We start from the raw sequence: 14,376 nt of genomic DNA, 5'->3' as shown, positions 1-14,376 counted from the left end.
TTCTGAAGTCAAAGGAAAGAATGGGGAAAAGCTTCTTTTATGTACCAGCCCGGGGAGATCCAGGATCTACTACTCAATGAAGAAAGCAAATCACAGAAGAGGATGTATGGGGTACCCTGTTTATTATTTAATAAATTTGTGAATGTGTATAAATATACAGGAAAGTCCAGAAAGGATCCACAAGACTGTGTGGTTCCTCTTGGGAAGAAGTATATGATAAGGGATGAGGAAGGGTGAAAAGGAGCTTCTGATTTTAATTTTATATATTTTTTGTTTGAATTCTGAACAAGGAATTAATAAAATACCCCCATCGGTGATCTAAAAAAAATACACAGGGAACAAAAATGGCTTTGGCGTTGTTCCAGCATATGCTTGATCCTTTGTTATTTCCCTGCCCAAACCCAAGGGCGTGAAGCCACGCGCACTGATTGACTCACGGTTCCTCGGGGTCAGGCATCTGGGCGCGGCTCAGTTGGATCCTCTGGGTCCTGTTCTCTTATGAGGCTGCAACCAAGATGTCAGCTGGTGGGCGCTGCTCTCTCATCTGAGGGCTCCACTAGGGGAAGGGCTCTCCAAGACTACTCATGTGACTGCTGGCAGGATCCAGTTCCCCACGGGCTGTTGGCCAGAGACCACCCTCCGGTCCTTGCCACGAGGACCTCTCCAAGGGCAGCTCACAACATGGCGGCTGGCTTTCCTCAAAGCGAGTAAGTGAAAGAGTGGGGAGAAAGTGAACTAGGTGAAGCCAGAGCCTTTGTAACTGAGTCTGCAATGACCTTTCCTCATGTTTGCTGTATTCTCTTCATAACAGTGTCACCAGGTCCCACCTGCCTTTACAGAGAGGGGCTTATCCTGGAAGGTAGAGGTCATTGGGAGCCAACTTAGAAGTTGTCTACCAAACTCCAAGTCTCTCTTCTCTTCAGTGTGCAGTGGGCAGGTCACTTAAAACCTCCAGACTCCAATCCCTTATCTGTAAAATGAGCTCAAAACAGCTGTCACACAAGCTGTGAGGGCCACATGCAATGGCGTGTGTGACGTCACCACTCCCAATGCTTTCGGGTGGCAAGGCCAGATCTTCTCTCCCCCAGCTGTGGAAGGACTGTGGATCCAACATTTTTCATGATTGTCTCTACAAGTTAGAAATCTATCCACGGAGACTCTGCTTCTCCGGAAACTCACTTTCAGGGGACTCTAGATAAAATTATGTTTATGTCAAGGAGCCTGGGATAAAGAGTTCTCTATTTAAAGGCTGCCAACACGATGAGGAGGCAGGCTGGAGCGCAATGTTAATAATTGCTATGTGGGCATGAGGATGCCATAGATTATAGAACGCTGGGAGAAAATGGGGCCTTTTACCGTGGGTCTCAGTCATTAGCAAGATTTCGCATTCAAAATTAGTCAGGAAAGGTAATTAGTGTCAAGGAGTGATTGCAGCCGTATCGTTAACATGAAGGATGCTGCTGCGGGCTCGCGCTAATGACTTATGGAATTTTCATTCGGGAGACAATCGGAGCAATTTGGTGGTCAGCAGACAGTCTGAGAATCAATCACTGTGATAGTCAATAATTTATCATTTCTATTTAAAGTCTGGAATCTGTATCAGCTTAAACAGAAGTGAGCCCTGATGAGGGAAGGTTAGCATCTAGCAAAATCCTGGCTGCTGGGTCCGTCTCTCTATGAGGCATCCGTGTCTTCCTGGTGCAGAGCAAACAGCATGGTTCGAAGGATCTGCTTCCGACTCCACGTTGGGGTAGAAAGAGTCACATGCTGTGGGCTGCAGGGAAATCAGGATTTAGATGTTGAACTTGATTGTCTTCTGGCAATGTGAAAAACGGCCTGGACCATTCAGCAATCTCCAAAAGGCATCATCAGTCCCTGTGAGGTGGGAAGTGAGCTGCTCCCCCCACTGGGAGGACACAGACCCCAAGACCCCAGTTCTGACCTTGGTCGTGTAGTGTCCCTTTCAGCACGAACAACGTTAACCATGACAATAATAGTGACGACACCAGATAATAGTTCTTGGGAGCTTTCTGTGTGCCCGGTGTTTGCTGAACGTTTTGCACATGTTATTTCAATGTGATCTTTACAGATGGCGTATTAGAGAGGCTGAGTACATTGCTCAAGGTCACATAGCAAACAATTACAGGGGTGGATCTTCATACCTAGATCCTGGTCTCCTAAGTACCGTGTCATATTGAGCTGCTGGGCACAGGAAATTGAAGCTAACTCCTTATTACCTCAGCCACCTCATCTATAAAATACGAATAATAATGTGTTCCATGCACAACTTCAGGAATAGGTTCCCGGGCAAGCTGTTGTGCAGGTCCCCTAAAGCCTGCAGGTAACTGTGATTTGGTCACTGGGACACACAGCAGGCACCCGTGTGCTGTTGGTGTGGAGCTGCCCGCCTCCACTCCCTCCCTTCTCACAACCCCAGAGGGGCCCTGAGTCCTGCCCCCTTGTTTCTGACGGTCCTGTTTGTGTGTCCATGCCACTTCACACTCATATCGCGTACGGGCTGTAGATGCCGCCGGATTAACTTTCTACTGTATTGTCCGTGACTCCCATCCTCTAAAACTTCCAGTGGCCCCTGGTTTCCTTTAGGATTAAACGCGGGTAGCATTCAAGGTGCCCCACCTCCTTGCATGATCTAGCTCCAACCTGCGTCCAGAATACTCTCTTCTGCACGCTCAAGTCCCTCCTCTTCCTCCTTCTCTTCCTTCTCTTTCCTCTCCACCATCATCATCACAGTGACTGTGCTCTTCATGGTGAGGACAGCTGGCCTTCAGCTCTGTGTGACCCCCACCCACATCCCTAGCCCATCACGTTCGCAGGCAAGGGTCCTTGTTCCTGGCCTGTCCCTGGCCTCAGGCAGGGACCCGTGCTCTTTTTCCCATTCTAAAGGCTGGGGCTGCTCAAACACATTCTGGCACCAGATCCATGCTCAGGAAGCCCCATAGAGGTGGGTGAGGCTGGAGACAGTCTGGACCAGAGAGAGCGTGAGTTCCTTGCACACGGATGCAGTGACCACGTGGTCCAAATTTAAACCATCTCCTCTGTCTTCCCTTCTGTTTTCATATCCTCTCTCAGGCTACAAATTCACATTTTTAGTTCAAATACTTGTTTGGTTCATCAAACTTCCGTTCTGGGATATCAAGCTTTCAAGAAAAGAGAATCCCCTGAAGTCACATACAAATACAACTTTAAGACAAAGACTCTTACCTTTCACCATTACTTGTAGAAGTCCGTGACCCAGTAAGGACCTCCCCAGGAGACTTGGGGTGCTGGGGGTAAGTCCTATGTGATCTTCAGGGTTTGGAGGCTGGAGACCGGAGGGGGCAAAGGTGGAGAGGAAGTGTACCTCTCATATCATAGCAGATTTTAACATGCTTCTCTCAGCCCCTGATCGATCAAGCCAACAGCTAGAAAAGTTGTAGAAAAGTTGAACCACACATTGATCTAAGAACAGATAAAAGATCTCTAGTACTCACCCATCAGGCAATGCCTATTTCCCAGCACATGGAGAATTGCCCCAACCTGATCTTCTGGAGCCATAGCGCGCATCATGATAGGTGCTGATTCATCAGATCATAGAGAAATTATGTTCTCTGGTCACATGTAATAAAACTAGGGATCACAACCTTCTGTATGATTGGAAATACAAAAAAGTCAGGATATGATTCGTATATTAAAGAAGACATTATAACAGAAATCATAAAAATACTTAAAAGTGAACAATCACAGAGCACGATGCGTACCAGCCAGGACGGGCTAGGTTATGCTGACGTAACACACAGCCTCCAAAGGCTTGTTTCTCTCTCCCTCCGGTTACATGCCCGTTGTGGGCCAGGAAGACGCTGCTTCACACCTTCTTCACTCAGAAACAATGGATGTTGGAGCTTTAGCCTTCTGGAATGTCACCAATCCCGGAGCTCGAGGAGGAGGGTCCCAGGAAGGCTTGAACCAACGCTAATGCTTCTGGCAAAGAGCGGAGCTCATCGGTCCCACTCAGATTTCCCCGTGGCCAGGCCGAACTTGAAGGGGGCGGAGAGATCATCCTCTTGTGTGTTGGAGGGGACCAACCACCAGTCAGCGGTGGGGATGGTGGCCACAACCCCCGAAAACGTGTGGGAGTTGACGCAAGCAATGATCTGAGAGAAACAGGGGGCCTTCCGTGCCACAATTAGAAAGGCAGGAAGACCGAAGATAAAGGATCTTGGAGAGTGGAAAAATCTCTTTCTGGGAAACTCCAAAGGAAGTCGAAAAAAAATGATGCAATGATGGGCAGAAATGAATGTGATAGAAAATAAAGGGAAGATTCAAAGGATCAAAATCCAAAGCTGATTCATTAAAAAAAAAAAAAAGCCCCACCTTTAAAGAGTAAGAGAGAAATGTATGGCAGGATGGAATAATTAAAAAAGAGAAAGAAAACGCCCATCGATCATATTAGGCATTTCCTGTTAAGATGTCAGAAAGGGTCAGCTCTGATAGCAGTGGCTGCCGAGAATTTGTTCCCTACGAGCGGCGAGGAGCACAGGAGGTCTATGCGAGGTGACGGGCAGGGCCAGGCTTGCTGCTGAAAACTGGGGAATGAGGGGGGGTTTCTCAGCTCGAGAGGGGGCTCGGGAGAGGAAGCCGGCAGCCAACCTGTAGCCGAGGCTTTGGTTTTGTAAGAGGCTGTGGGCCTTGGCAAGTGAGAGCTGACATCAATGAAGGTTCTAGAATGTTCTAAGCACTGAACTAAGTAAGCATTTATTCCTCCTCACAACCCCAGGCCTAGGTACTGGTGTTAACCTTTGGTCGTAGAAAAGGAAACGGAGGTCTGGAGAGTTGAAACACTTTCCCCAAGGTCTCATGGCGGGTAAGTGGTGGAGTCAGAGTCAGACACAGGTACGTGGACCCCAGGGCCCCTGTGCTCAATGAGGCCACCTCTGGGGCCTCCAGTCTAGAAAGTCAACTCAACTGCCTATTGACCCAGCATGATCTAGGCTCTTACCTGGAGTCAGGAGCCCTCCGGACCTCCACCCTGGGGTCACGTGTCTGTGCTTGTGTTTGGTGGTTTTGCCGTCAGAAAGAGTTTTATTTTAACTCTGTGCTCACAGAGGACTGTCTTTTCCCGCTTTGCTTCTGGTTAAGACAGTGAGTTCCATTGCCAGCCACTCCCGGGCTCTACAGACCCTCGCCCGTGTTTTCCTGTGGTACCTATAGAGTTTCAGCTCTTACATTTAAACGTCTGATCTGTTTTGGATTTTACCCCAGTGCGCGGCGCGAGCTCCAGGTCTGACTTTTTCCATGTGGCTATCCAATTATCCTCACACCGCTTAGAAAAAAAATAATCTCTCCACACAGACTTGCGAAGCCGCCTTTCTCATATAATAACTTTCCAGATGCGGTTGGATCTATTTCTGGATTTTCTTTCAGTCCCATTGGTCTGTTTATTCATGTGCCAATAGCGAAACTCCTAATTACAGGCTCTACACTATGTGCGAATGGCGGGTAGCCCTGCCCCCATCTGGTTTTTCTTTTTTCTGGATTCTTCTGGCTAGCTTTGCTTTTTTGTTCTTTAGTATAAACTTTTTAATCAAGTTTCCTCCAGAAAAACAAAAACAAAAACAAAAACAAAACAAACTCCCCCCAAAACAAAAATCTGGTGGCATTTTTAAGAATTGGAAGTGCATTAAATCTGTAAATTAACTTAGGCAGAAGTGATATCGTTATGGTGATGAGTCTCTTCAGTCAAGAGCATGGATGTCTCTTCAACCAAAGTAAGACTTTGAGGGGAAAAATAAGTTTCCAGTGGACACAAACAAATAATTCCTACTTTGGTGAATTTTATCTTTTTTTAAGATTATGTATTTATTTACTTAGTGAGAGAGAGAGAGAGAGAGAGAGAGAGAACGAACAGGTAGGGGAGAGGCAGAGAGAGAGGGAGAGAATCCCAAGCAGGGTCCGTGGAGCCTGACATGGGGCTCAAACTCACAAACCGTGAGATGGCGACCTAAGCCAAAATCAAGAGTTAGATGCCTGACCCACTGAGCCACTCAGGAGTCTCCTTTGGTGACCTTCAAGAAACATAGAAAACAGTCTATAGAATTTACAGATCCACACACTTTTAGCAAACAGATTAAAATTAGCATGTGATGATTCATACCATGTCACTACAACAAGAGTTACTTCTGGGGAAGGGGAGAGATGCTATGTGGGACTTTACCTAATTTTAAGTGATTTCGGAGAGAGAGGAATCTGAAACAATTACGGCAAAGCTTGAGCTCGGTGGAGGATAGTCTGTTATATCATTTCTCTACACCTTTCTCCGTGTTTGCGATGTTGCATCTGGCAAAAACAAAGGAAGGAGGAAATCTAGCTGTTTCCGTTGCTTCCGGGGACTCCCAGAAAATAGCACACTTTAGTTTTATTTTATGTGTCGGTGGAGGAGCGTGCGCCGGTTAGGCCTCTGTTGGGGGAAACCCTTTTCTGCAAAAAGGGATTTTATTAAAGACTTCACAGCCGGCTCGGCAGCTGGTGTGGGAAGATTTCCTCTCTCTAAATGGGCATCCTTAGCGGTTCCAAAGCAGACAGGAGCTAGTGTGGAATGTGGAGTTTAATGAAATCTTCCCGCAGTCGCCTGAGTTTGTGACAGGAAGGGTCTCATGGTATTAAAAACCTGTTTCTCAATATGTTGGAAACATCTCATTTTCTTTCCTCTACATCCATCCACAAGACTTAAAATCACTAGGAAACCCGCCCCCCCCAACCCAAAACAACAAAGACAACTTCCAAATGGAAGAGAGAATCATTTCTCCACCCGACCCTATAATGGTCTTAAAAGAATCTTATTTAGGGGCGCCTGGGTAGTTCAGTCGGTTGAGCGTCCGGCTTCGGCTCAGGTCATGATCTCACGGTTTGTGGGTTCGAGCCCTGCGTCGGGCTCTGTGCTGACAGCTCGGAGCCTGGAGCCTGCTTCAGATTCTGTGTCTCCCTCTGTCTCTGACCCTCCCCTGCTCATGCTGTCTCCCTCTGTCTCTCAAAAATAAGTAAATGTTAAAAAAAATTTTTTAAAAAAGAACTTTATTTAGAACAGCTGACAGGAAATTGTATTTCATAAACTGATTTATTGTGCAGTCCTAATACCTCCCGTTTCAATAGGACTTAAGAAAACAGTTTCAAAATTGAGTTATTGAGTCGGTTCATTCGGAACAAGTTTCCTCTGTGAGGAAAAGTTTTCATGACTGAAAGCGGCCCGAGTCAAGGCAATGGTGTGCGTCTGAGTCTGTCTGCTCAGGAACGGCCATATGCCTCGGTCTGGACCTTCCCAGGAGCTGTTTGTTTTCCGAAGGGTGCTGGGTGTGAGCCCGGCCTGGGCCACGACTCCTTCGTTTCTGGTCTCAGCAGTGAGTTTGCAGAGATGACAGTGGCCTCCTCGGGCCCACACAAGACTTCCAGAGACATGAGCACTGCATCGAACGCCCCATCTTCTGTGAGGAGAAGCAGGGAGGGTCATTAGGCCTGGCAGCCGCACCTCGTCTCCACTGACGCCGGAGGGAAGGCCCCGGGGAGCCGCCTCTGCCTCACGGAATCCTTCTCCCCCTCCTGTTCTTCCTCTAGGAAAGTCCTAGCAGCATCCTTTAAAAAAGACACACACTGGGGGCGCCTGGGTGGCTCAGTCGGTTGGGCGTCTGGCTTCTGGCTTCGGCTCAGGTCATGATCTCACGGTTCGTGGGTTCGAGCCCTGTGTCGGGCTCTGTGCTGACAGCTAGCTCAGAGCCTGGAGCCTGTCTTCAGATGCTCTGTCTCCCTCTCTCTCTGACCCTCCCCTGTTCATGCTGTCTCTCTCTCTCTCTAAAATAAATAAAAACAGTAAAAAAAAACCTCCCCCCCCACACACACTGAAATAGCTGGTGAAACAGTTAATTCTGAAAAAGAACTGCTGATAAATGTGAGACAGCCCTTTGTGAAAAATGCTAAGTCAAGCTGGCCTTCCCAAGGAAGGCTCCAGGGAGTCTGTGGTGTCTTTGGGGAACGAAATCCTTGAGCGAAGCTTACGAACTCGCTTCTCCCCAACTGGGAAGAGACAACGGAGTGCTCTTGGTACGAGCGTTTCACCGACAAGTTTCCTGAGGAAAATATTTGACCTTGACCGAGTTACTAACTGAAACCATACCATCAAGCAAGGGACGGGGAAGGAAACGGAACGGTTTCCCCTTTTATTGTTGGTCTTTCCATTGGACGGACTTGGAAATGCTGCTTCGCCCTGTGTGAGGGAGTCGAGGCAGAATGAGGGCCCCGCGTGTTTGGAGGGTTACAGGGAAGGGGCCCCAAAGGGGAGACATGAGCTGCGATTTGAGAGGTCCATCTTTGTCCTTAAACCTTCTCATCCGTCGTGTCCTGATGCTATTCGCCCACGGCCTTCCCCCCAGGCTCCCAGGCTGCCAATGTGCTGACAGGTCTAGCCGCACCCATTTCTTGGCCACCCAAGTCATTGTGGTCAAAACATGTGATTTTACCTCAGAATGCCTTTCATCTGCCCCCCATAGACCTCTGGCCATGGATGGCGTACCTATCCAGGGAAACTTCCTGACTACCAGTCTGGTCTTGCTGACCTCTTTCGACAGGTCGTCAGGGATCCTAAAACCTCCCTGACTGAGCTTTCCAACAGGATTCTGTTACTCTCCTGCTCAAGAACTTTCAGATGCTCCCCAGGGTCTGCAGCATGAAGGCCACGGACACTCAGGCTTCCCTTCCCAAGTCTGACTCACCTCCAGTCGTGTCTCAGGCCCTTCTGGTTTGCCAGGCTCCAGCCATCCTGGCCTCTCTTTGGTTCCTGGGTTCTAGAAGATCTTTCCAAACTCAGGACATTTACATAGGCTGTTTTCTTTACCTGGGACCCAGTTCCCCTCAGATGTTGGCTTTAATCTCACCCTCTCAGCGGAAATTTTGTGACTGTCTATTAGCAATTCTGTTTTCATGCTGCGTCAACACAACGTCCTTTTTTTAAATTTAAAAATTGTTTTAATGTTTATTTTTGAAAGAGAGACACACACAGCATGAGCGGGGGAGGAGTAGAAATAGGGAGACACAGAATCCAAAGCAGGTTCCAGGCTCTGAGCTGTCAGCACAGAGCCCGACTCGGGGCTTGAACTCAGATCATGACCTGAGCAGAAGTCAAACACTCAACCCATTGCGCCATCCAGGCTCCTCAACACAACGTCCTTCTTAGCTTGATAACTTATACTTATTTGTTTACTGGCTTCTTCACTGTCTGTTTCATCATTAAATTATAAACTACTTGTTTGCTATCTGGTTCATCATTAAATTGTAAACCTCACTTGTTTACTATCTGTTTTATCATTGAGTCGCAAACTCCACGGGGCAGAAGCTATATATTTTTAATTCATCCATGAATATTTAGTATCTATATCTAGCACAGCAAATGGTAGATAGCGGACAATCAACAATGATTTATTTGTGACACGAATGAATATTTTGGGGAGGAATTATGAGAAGTGGAATAATTGTATCAAGTGGACTGTGCACATTTTTGAGGTTTTCTGATGCCTGTTTGCAAACTGCGTTCCAGAAAAGGATGCAGATTTGTCCTCTACTAGCAGTGTGCGCCACTGCCCACCTCACCCCATGTTCTCCAGCACCGTGTATTAGTTTAAAAATATTTGCCGGTTTGAAGGTGAAAATAGCTAATGTGATAACAAATGGAGTTCAGTGGTCTTTTGTATTTTCTGTTTCCCATGAATTTTATTTATTTCCTTTATTCATCTTCCTTTGGGGCTTTTTGGGAACTATCCACACCTGGTTCATGAGAATCCCTCCCGTGTCTATGGGTGGGCTGGGAACGGTAGCTTTTGATCAGCACCTGTAAAACAACATGGACCCTTTCCACAGACACTGAGCAGGGGACCCTTTCCTCTGTTTTAAAAAGTGGTTTGTAATTAGAACCCTTCAAACGTCATCTGTTGTCTGTGTCCCCATGACCTCTAAACCAGTGTGGCAGAAACAGAAGCCCTCGTACCGGTTGTGTGACGTGATGGATGATGTTTTGCACGTCTCCTCTGGGGCTTCGGGTGTTGGGGACACACGGACCCTGGCTCCCTGGGGAAAGTGACAGAGCTCTAAAAACAGTTACCTTTTCTGTGTTTGTTTTGTTTTCCTCATAAGAATGTCCGGCATTTACTTATTTTTTAAATGTGGCCGATGAGATGGGGGTGGGTCCTAAAGAGTCGGGGAAGACGCCTGTGCCAAAGCAGATAGGAACGGGCACTGAATCTTTGCACACCGCTCTGGGTGGAGAGTTCTGAGATGCCTCAGAAATGGTCCCAGCTCGGGCCTTGGGCTCCTTCATTCATTCAGCAAGTGTTTAGGGGCTGGGGGTTCAGAGAGGTGAGGCTGCCCCCCTGCGTGGACTCTGTCTTTCAGGGGGAGAGACAGATAATTAAAAAGTCAGCACATAAATAGGGTGCCCGGTGGGCCGTGCTTCAGAAGAAGTGTTGGGAGAGAGAACCCTGGCTTTTTCAGCCAACGGCCACGGGCTGCAAAGAGACACATTAGGCAGGTGTGTCTGTTGGCTGCAGACTTGTGAGGCCTCCACCAGGCCCTGGGAGAGAAATCATTTGTTGCCCACCGATACCCATTCTCTCCTTTCCAAACACTAGAAGCCCTGAGTTTTGTCTGGATACAGGACGGCCATGCATGAATAAAAGCTGGCCCCATGACGCACTTTGGGCCACTGGGATGTAAGCAGAAAGGTGTGTGCAGTGTCTGCCAACTGTCTTTGATGCAAGAGGGTGTGCCCCCCTTCCTTCCTTCTTTCTTCTGGGATAGAAGGAGATGTGATGGTTGGAGCTCACGAGGCCATCTTGGTCCAGGGGGCAGAAGGCTTACGATGATAATGGCAAAGTAACAGGACAGAAGGAGCCTGGGCCACTGGCCCAGATCTACATTGTCCACCTCGGTCCTTATTTACTTCAGAGATGCAGAAGTCTATCTTGTTTAAGTTACTGTTGCTGTGTGACCAATAGCAGTGTCATACGCACGGAAAAGTGACTCCTACCTGACATAGACCCTATGGTGACATCATCTTGAGGGAGGGGACCATGCTTTGACTTATGTCATGTGCCCTCTCCCAGAAGCTTCGTGTGGTGTTGGACTCTGGATGGGCACTGTGGGGGGTCCATTTTCAAGGGTGTGCACCCCTACTGCTGGTAAGTGGGGTAGCGCCAGCCCCTGGCAGGAGGCCTGAGTTCCTTGTGTGGCTGTCCCCACCGCACTGCTGGGATGTCCCCCCGACACGGGGGCTGGCTCGTCCCTGAGAGCGTGACTCGAGGGAAAGCCAGGCAGGAGTCGACGTCTCTGATGACCCAGGCCCCCACGTCCTTCCCTGTCATTTCACCATGTCCTATTCTGCCCCGCTCAGCGTGGGAGGAGCCACACGATATGTCACACCAGGAGGCTGGCGTCACGGGAGTCCATCTTGGGTCCTGTCCCATTTTATCCTCAAGACCCCTCCCCCCCTTCCTGCAGGAGGGCACCTCACGGTTCTTTTTGCCACCCAGCAAAGGGAGGCTTAGCTGGGGGTGCCACCCCATGTGCCCTTGGGTCAGCGGGACAGAGGGCCACCTTGGAGATGATCAAATAGAAGAGGCCACCTACGCTTTAAAGATGAGAGGCTAGTGCCCAAATCTCTCCTCCCGCAGGAGCTGGACATAGAGTTCAGGGACCAGATCTCATCTGCAGAGGAAACAAGATATGTGACCACACTTGAGCTCAGCAGCTGCTCAGGCTGATCAATGAGAAAAGAAGGCACCTCCCGACCATTGGTCCTTCTAGGCCAGTGTCCGTCTGCAGCCAGGCCTCCTGGGGGCTGGGAGCCAGTGCCATGGCTCCTGCTCAGGTGCGTCCCCCCTAACAAAAGTGACGTGTGGCCAGTGACTTCCAGCCGAGGGAGCGGTGGTGTGCTGGCACCAACCCCAAGTACCTCCTACCTGCTGACTGTCAAGTTTTCAGGAATTTTGAAAGCAGGTTGTTAAACACCGTCATTATTAAAAATTAAATTAGATAAACAATTAAATTCTATTAAAGACAAAGGTGATAAATACTCAGAACTCCTCACTTGCTAATTGTTGAGTTCTGATGCATGTTTCTGAGGTCATTCGTGTGTCTTTGTATCTGAATGATGAAGACACTGTGGAGTGCGGATTCCCACTCCCAGCCGGGGCCAGCGCTCACACTGTTAGTCTGAAATTGGCCATGGCGGGACAGAGTACTTAAAAAAATTTTTTTTTATATTTATGTATTTTTGAGAGATGAGTGAGACAGAGCGTAAGTGGGGAGGGGCTGAGAGAAAGAGACACAGAATCCAAAGCAGGCTGCAGGCTCTGAGCTGTCAGCACAGAGCCCGATGCGGGGCTCGAACCCACGAACCGGTAGATACGATCTGAGCCAAAGTCAAACGTTTAACCGACTGAGCCAGCCAGGCGCCCTCAGGTTAATTTTTTTTTTTACATCATTGGCAAATGCTACCAGCCGATGACACCTCCACCCCGAGTCTGTTGTGAAACATTTGCTGCTGCACCACCGGGAGGGACATAGCAAGGAAGAATCACCTGGCCCAATGCCCCCCGTCACCCCGGAAAGAGGGCACTTAGGTGGCAATAACATCTCTCAGGCCCTGGTCCCTGATCCACACTGACCTGGAGGTGACCGAGCAGGTGTCTTCTTCCCTCTGGACCTTAGAAGAAGCTGGAAGTCTCTGGGTCCCTTCTGGCCCTGGAGTGTACGCAGGGCTATTAATTTGCAGGGGCTTGCCGAGTGCCCCTCACCATGCCCCGGATGTCAGCCACCAGAGATTTCCTGTCTCGTGGAGGGTTATTGATTCTGGGTCCGGGTGGCACCGAGGCTGAGAAGGGGTCCACAGGGATCTGATCAGAAAGTTACATCCTTCCTGCACAGGGAGCTGCAGTCCAAAAAGGAGGGTCCCAGAAACTTTCAGGTAACCCGGTTACTAACTTCAGAAGCGTGTTGTCTTTGGCAACCCTTGTTGGAAAGACCGGAAGAGACCCAGAAAGAAGGAGTTAATCCGTTGCCACCGCAGGAATGATCCCTCATTCCGCCTTGGGTGCTGCAGACCATTAAAATGTAATATTACGTGTATCACGGTCCATTTCCTGTGTGTGTGGAGGGCGGCAGCGGGTCTGGGACTGCGGCATTTTGTGTGCCACGCTCGGGTTCCCCAGAGCCGTAGATCACGCTGGGTGGGGAGGGAGCAGCCTGGGCGCCACGGCTCTCCCTCAGAGCTCCTCCACCTCTGAAATCTTGCTGGCGCCGTCAGGGAGCGGGGACATGGAATGCAGGAGATCCTAGGCTTTCTCTTAGGTGATAAGTGTGGGCTCTTTCACACCGGAAGGGACCCTGGAGATCCCATTTTACAGATGAGGAAGCTGAGGTTCTGAGCGGGCAGCAGGTGCAGCCCAGCTCCCCTGGGTAGAGCCGAGGCCGGGTTCTGTGGGCTCCGGCTCCTGGAGGAGGGGCGTCTGGTCTGCTGTGCAGGAAAAAGGCTGGATGTCTGTTAGTTACTAGGCCTGGATCTGTCTACTCCATTTCCAGAGGGTTCCAGGAGCACTTAGTGCACTGTCGCTCATCAGTGCAAGTCTATAATCCTTTTAGTGACTGCGCCCAGCTCCAGCACGCAACGCCTGGGAAGCAATGGGGAGTTGGGGAATGGAGGGGACCCCTGTCACCCTGTCACCATCACCGAGGGCAGCTCCAGCCCGCCCTCAGGGAGGGGCTGCGTCTGGGCAGGGCAGGTGGAGAGAGGAGGGTGGCAGTGACCGGTAAGCCAGACCCATCACCTCTGCGGCCGAGCAGAGGCTGCATCTCCTCGTCGATGCCTGTCCCTCGGTGCTGCCCCCGCTCCCCTCGCCCCCCTCGGCCCTTGTCTGAGTGCCTGCACCCCCATTTTCCATCTGGCCCAGGGGCAGAGGCTCACCGCTTCCCTCCTCTCCAGCTGCCACTGCTATCCCTGTGCACCTGCCTCCTGGCACTCAGATGGGTCAGGTCACTGGTCCCCAAGGGCCCTCAGTGGGCTCGTGGGGCCCCTGGCAGAGTCCAGCCGCTTCCCGGATTCCACCCTGCATGTCTCTCCGGGACTCCTTGCTCCTGTGCCGTTCCGTCCCGTCATTCCCTCTGCTTAGAATATTCTTCTCCATCTTTTTACTTGAGGAACGAACTGACTGACCCAGCAAGGCCCTGTTTGGGCAACATGGGGCCAGGGCCACATCTCCCCCGGTGGCCGTTATGGGTAAATACCCAGCATGGGGGTGGGGGGTGGGCACAGAGTAGCCGTGCAGCTGAACTATTTCAGCCCAA

At 49.9% G+C, this 14,376-nt stretch overlaps 1 long non-coding RNA gene across 1 annotated transcript in view; it reads left to right on the top strand.

Annotated features, from left to right (window-relative positions):
- The window catches only part of LOC115273905, a 32,729-nt gene extending 19,677 nt beyond the window's left edge, over window positions 1–13,052 (top strand). The window contains exons 2-3 of the long non-coding RNA XR_003901004.1: window positions 11,706–11,902; window positions 12,961–13,052. This is a non-coding gene — a long non-coding RNA (uncharacterized LOC115273905). The remainder of the gene's footprint in view (window positions 1–11,705; window positions 11,903–12,960) is intronic.
- The last annotated feature ends 1,324 nt before the right edge of the window (window positions 13,053–14,376 follow it).

Source organism: Suricata suricatta, chromosome 2 (assembly GCF_006229205.1).
Source record: "Suricata suricatta isolate VVHF042 chromosome 2, meerkat_22Aug2017_6uvM2_HiC, whole genome shotgun sequence".
Taxonomy (NCBI): Eukaryota; Metazoa; Chordata; class Mammalia; order Carnivora; family Herpestidae; genus Suricata; species Suricata suricatta.
Note: the sequence above shows the minus strand (reverse complement) of the source record. Positions and strands in the feature narration are given on the sequence as shown.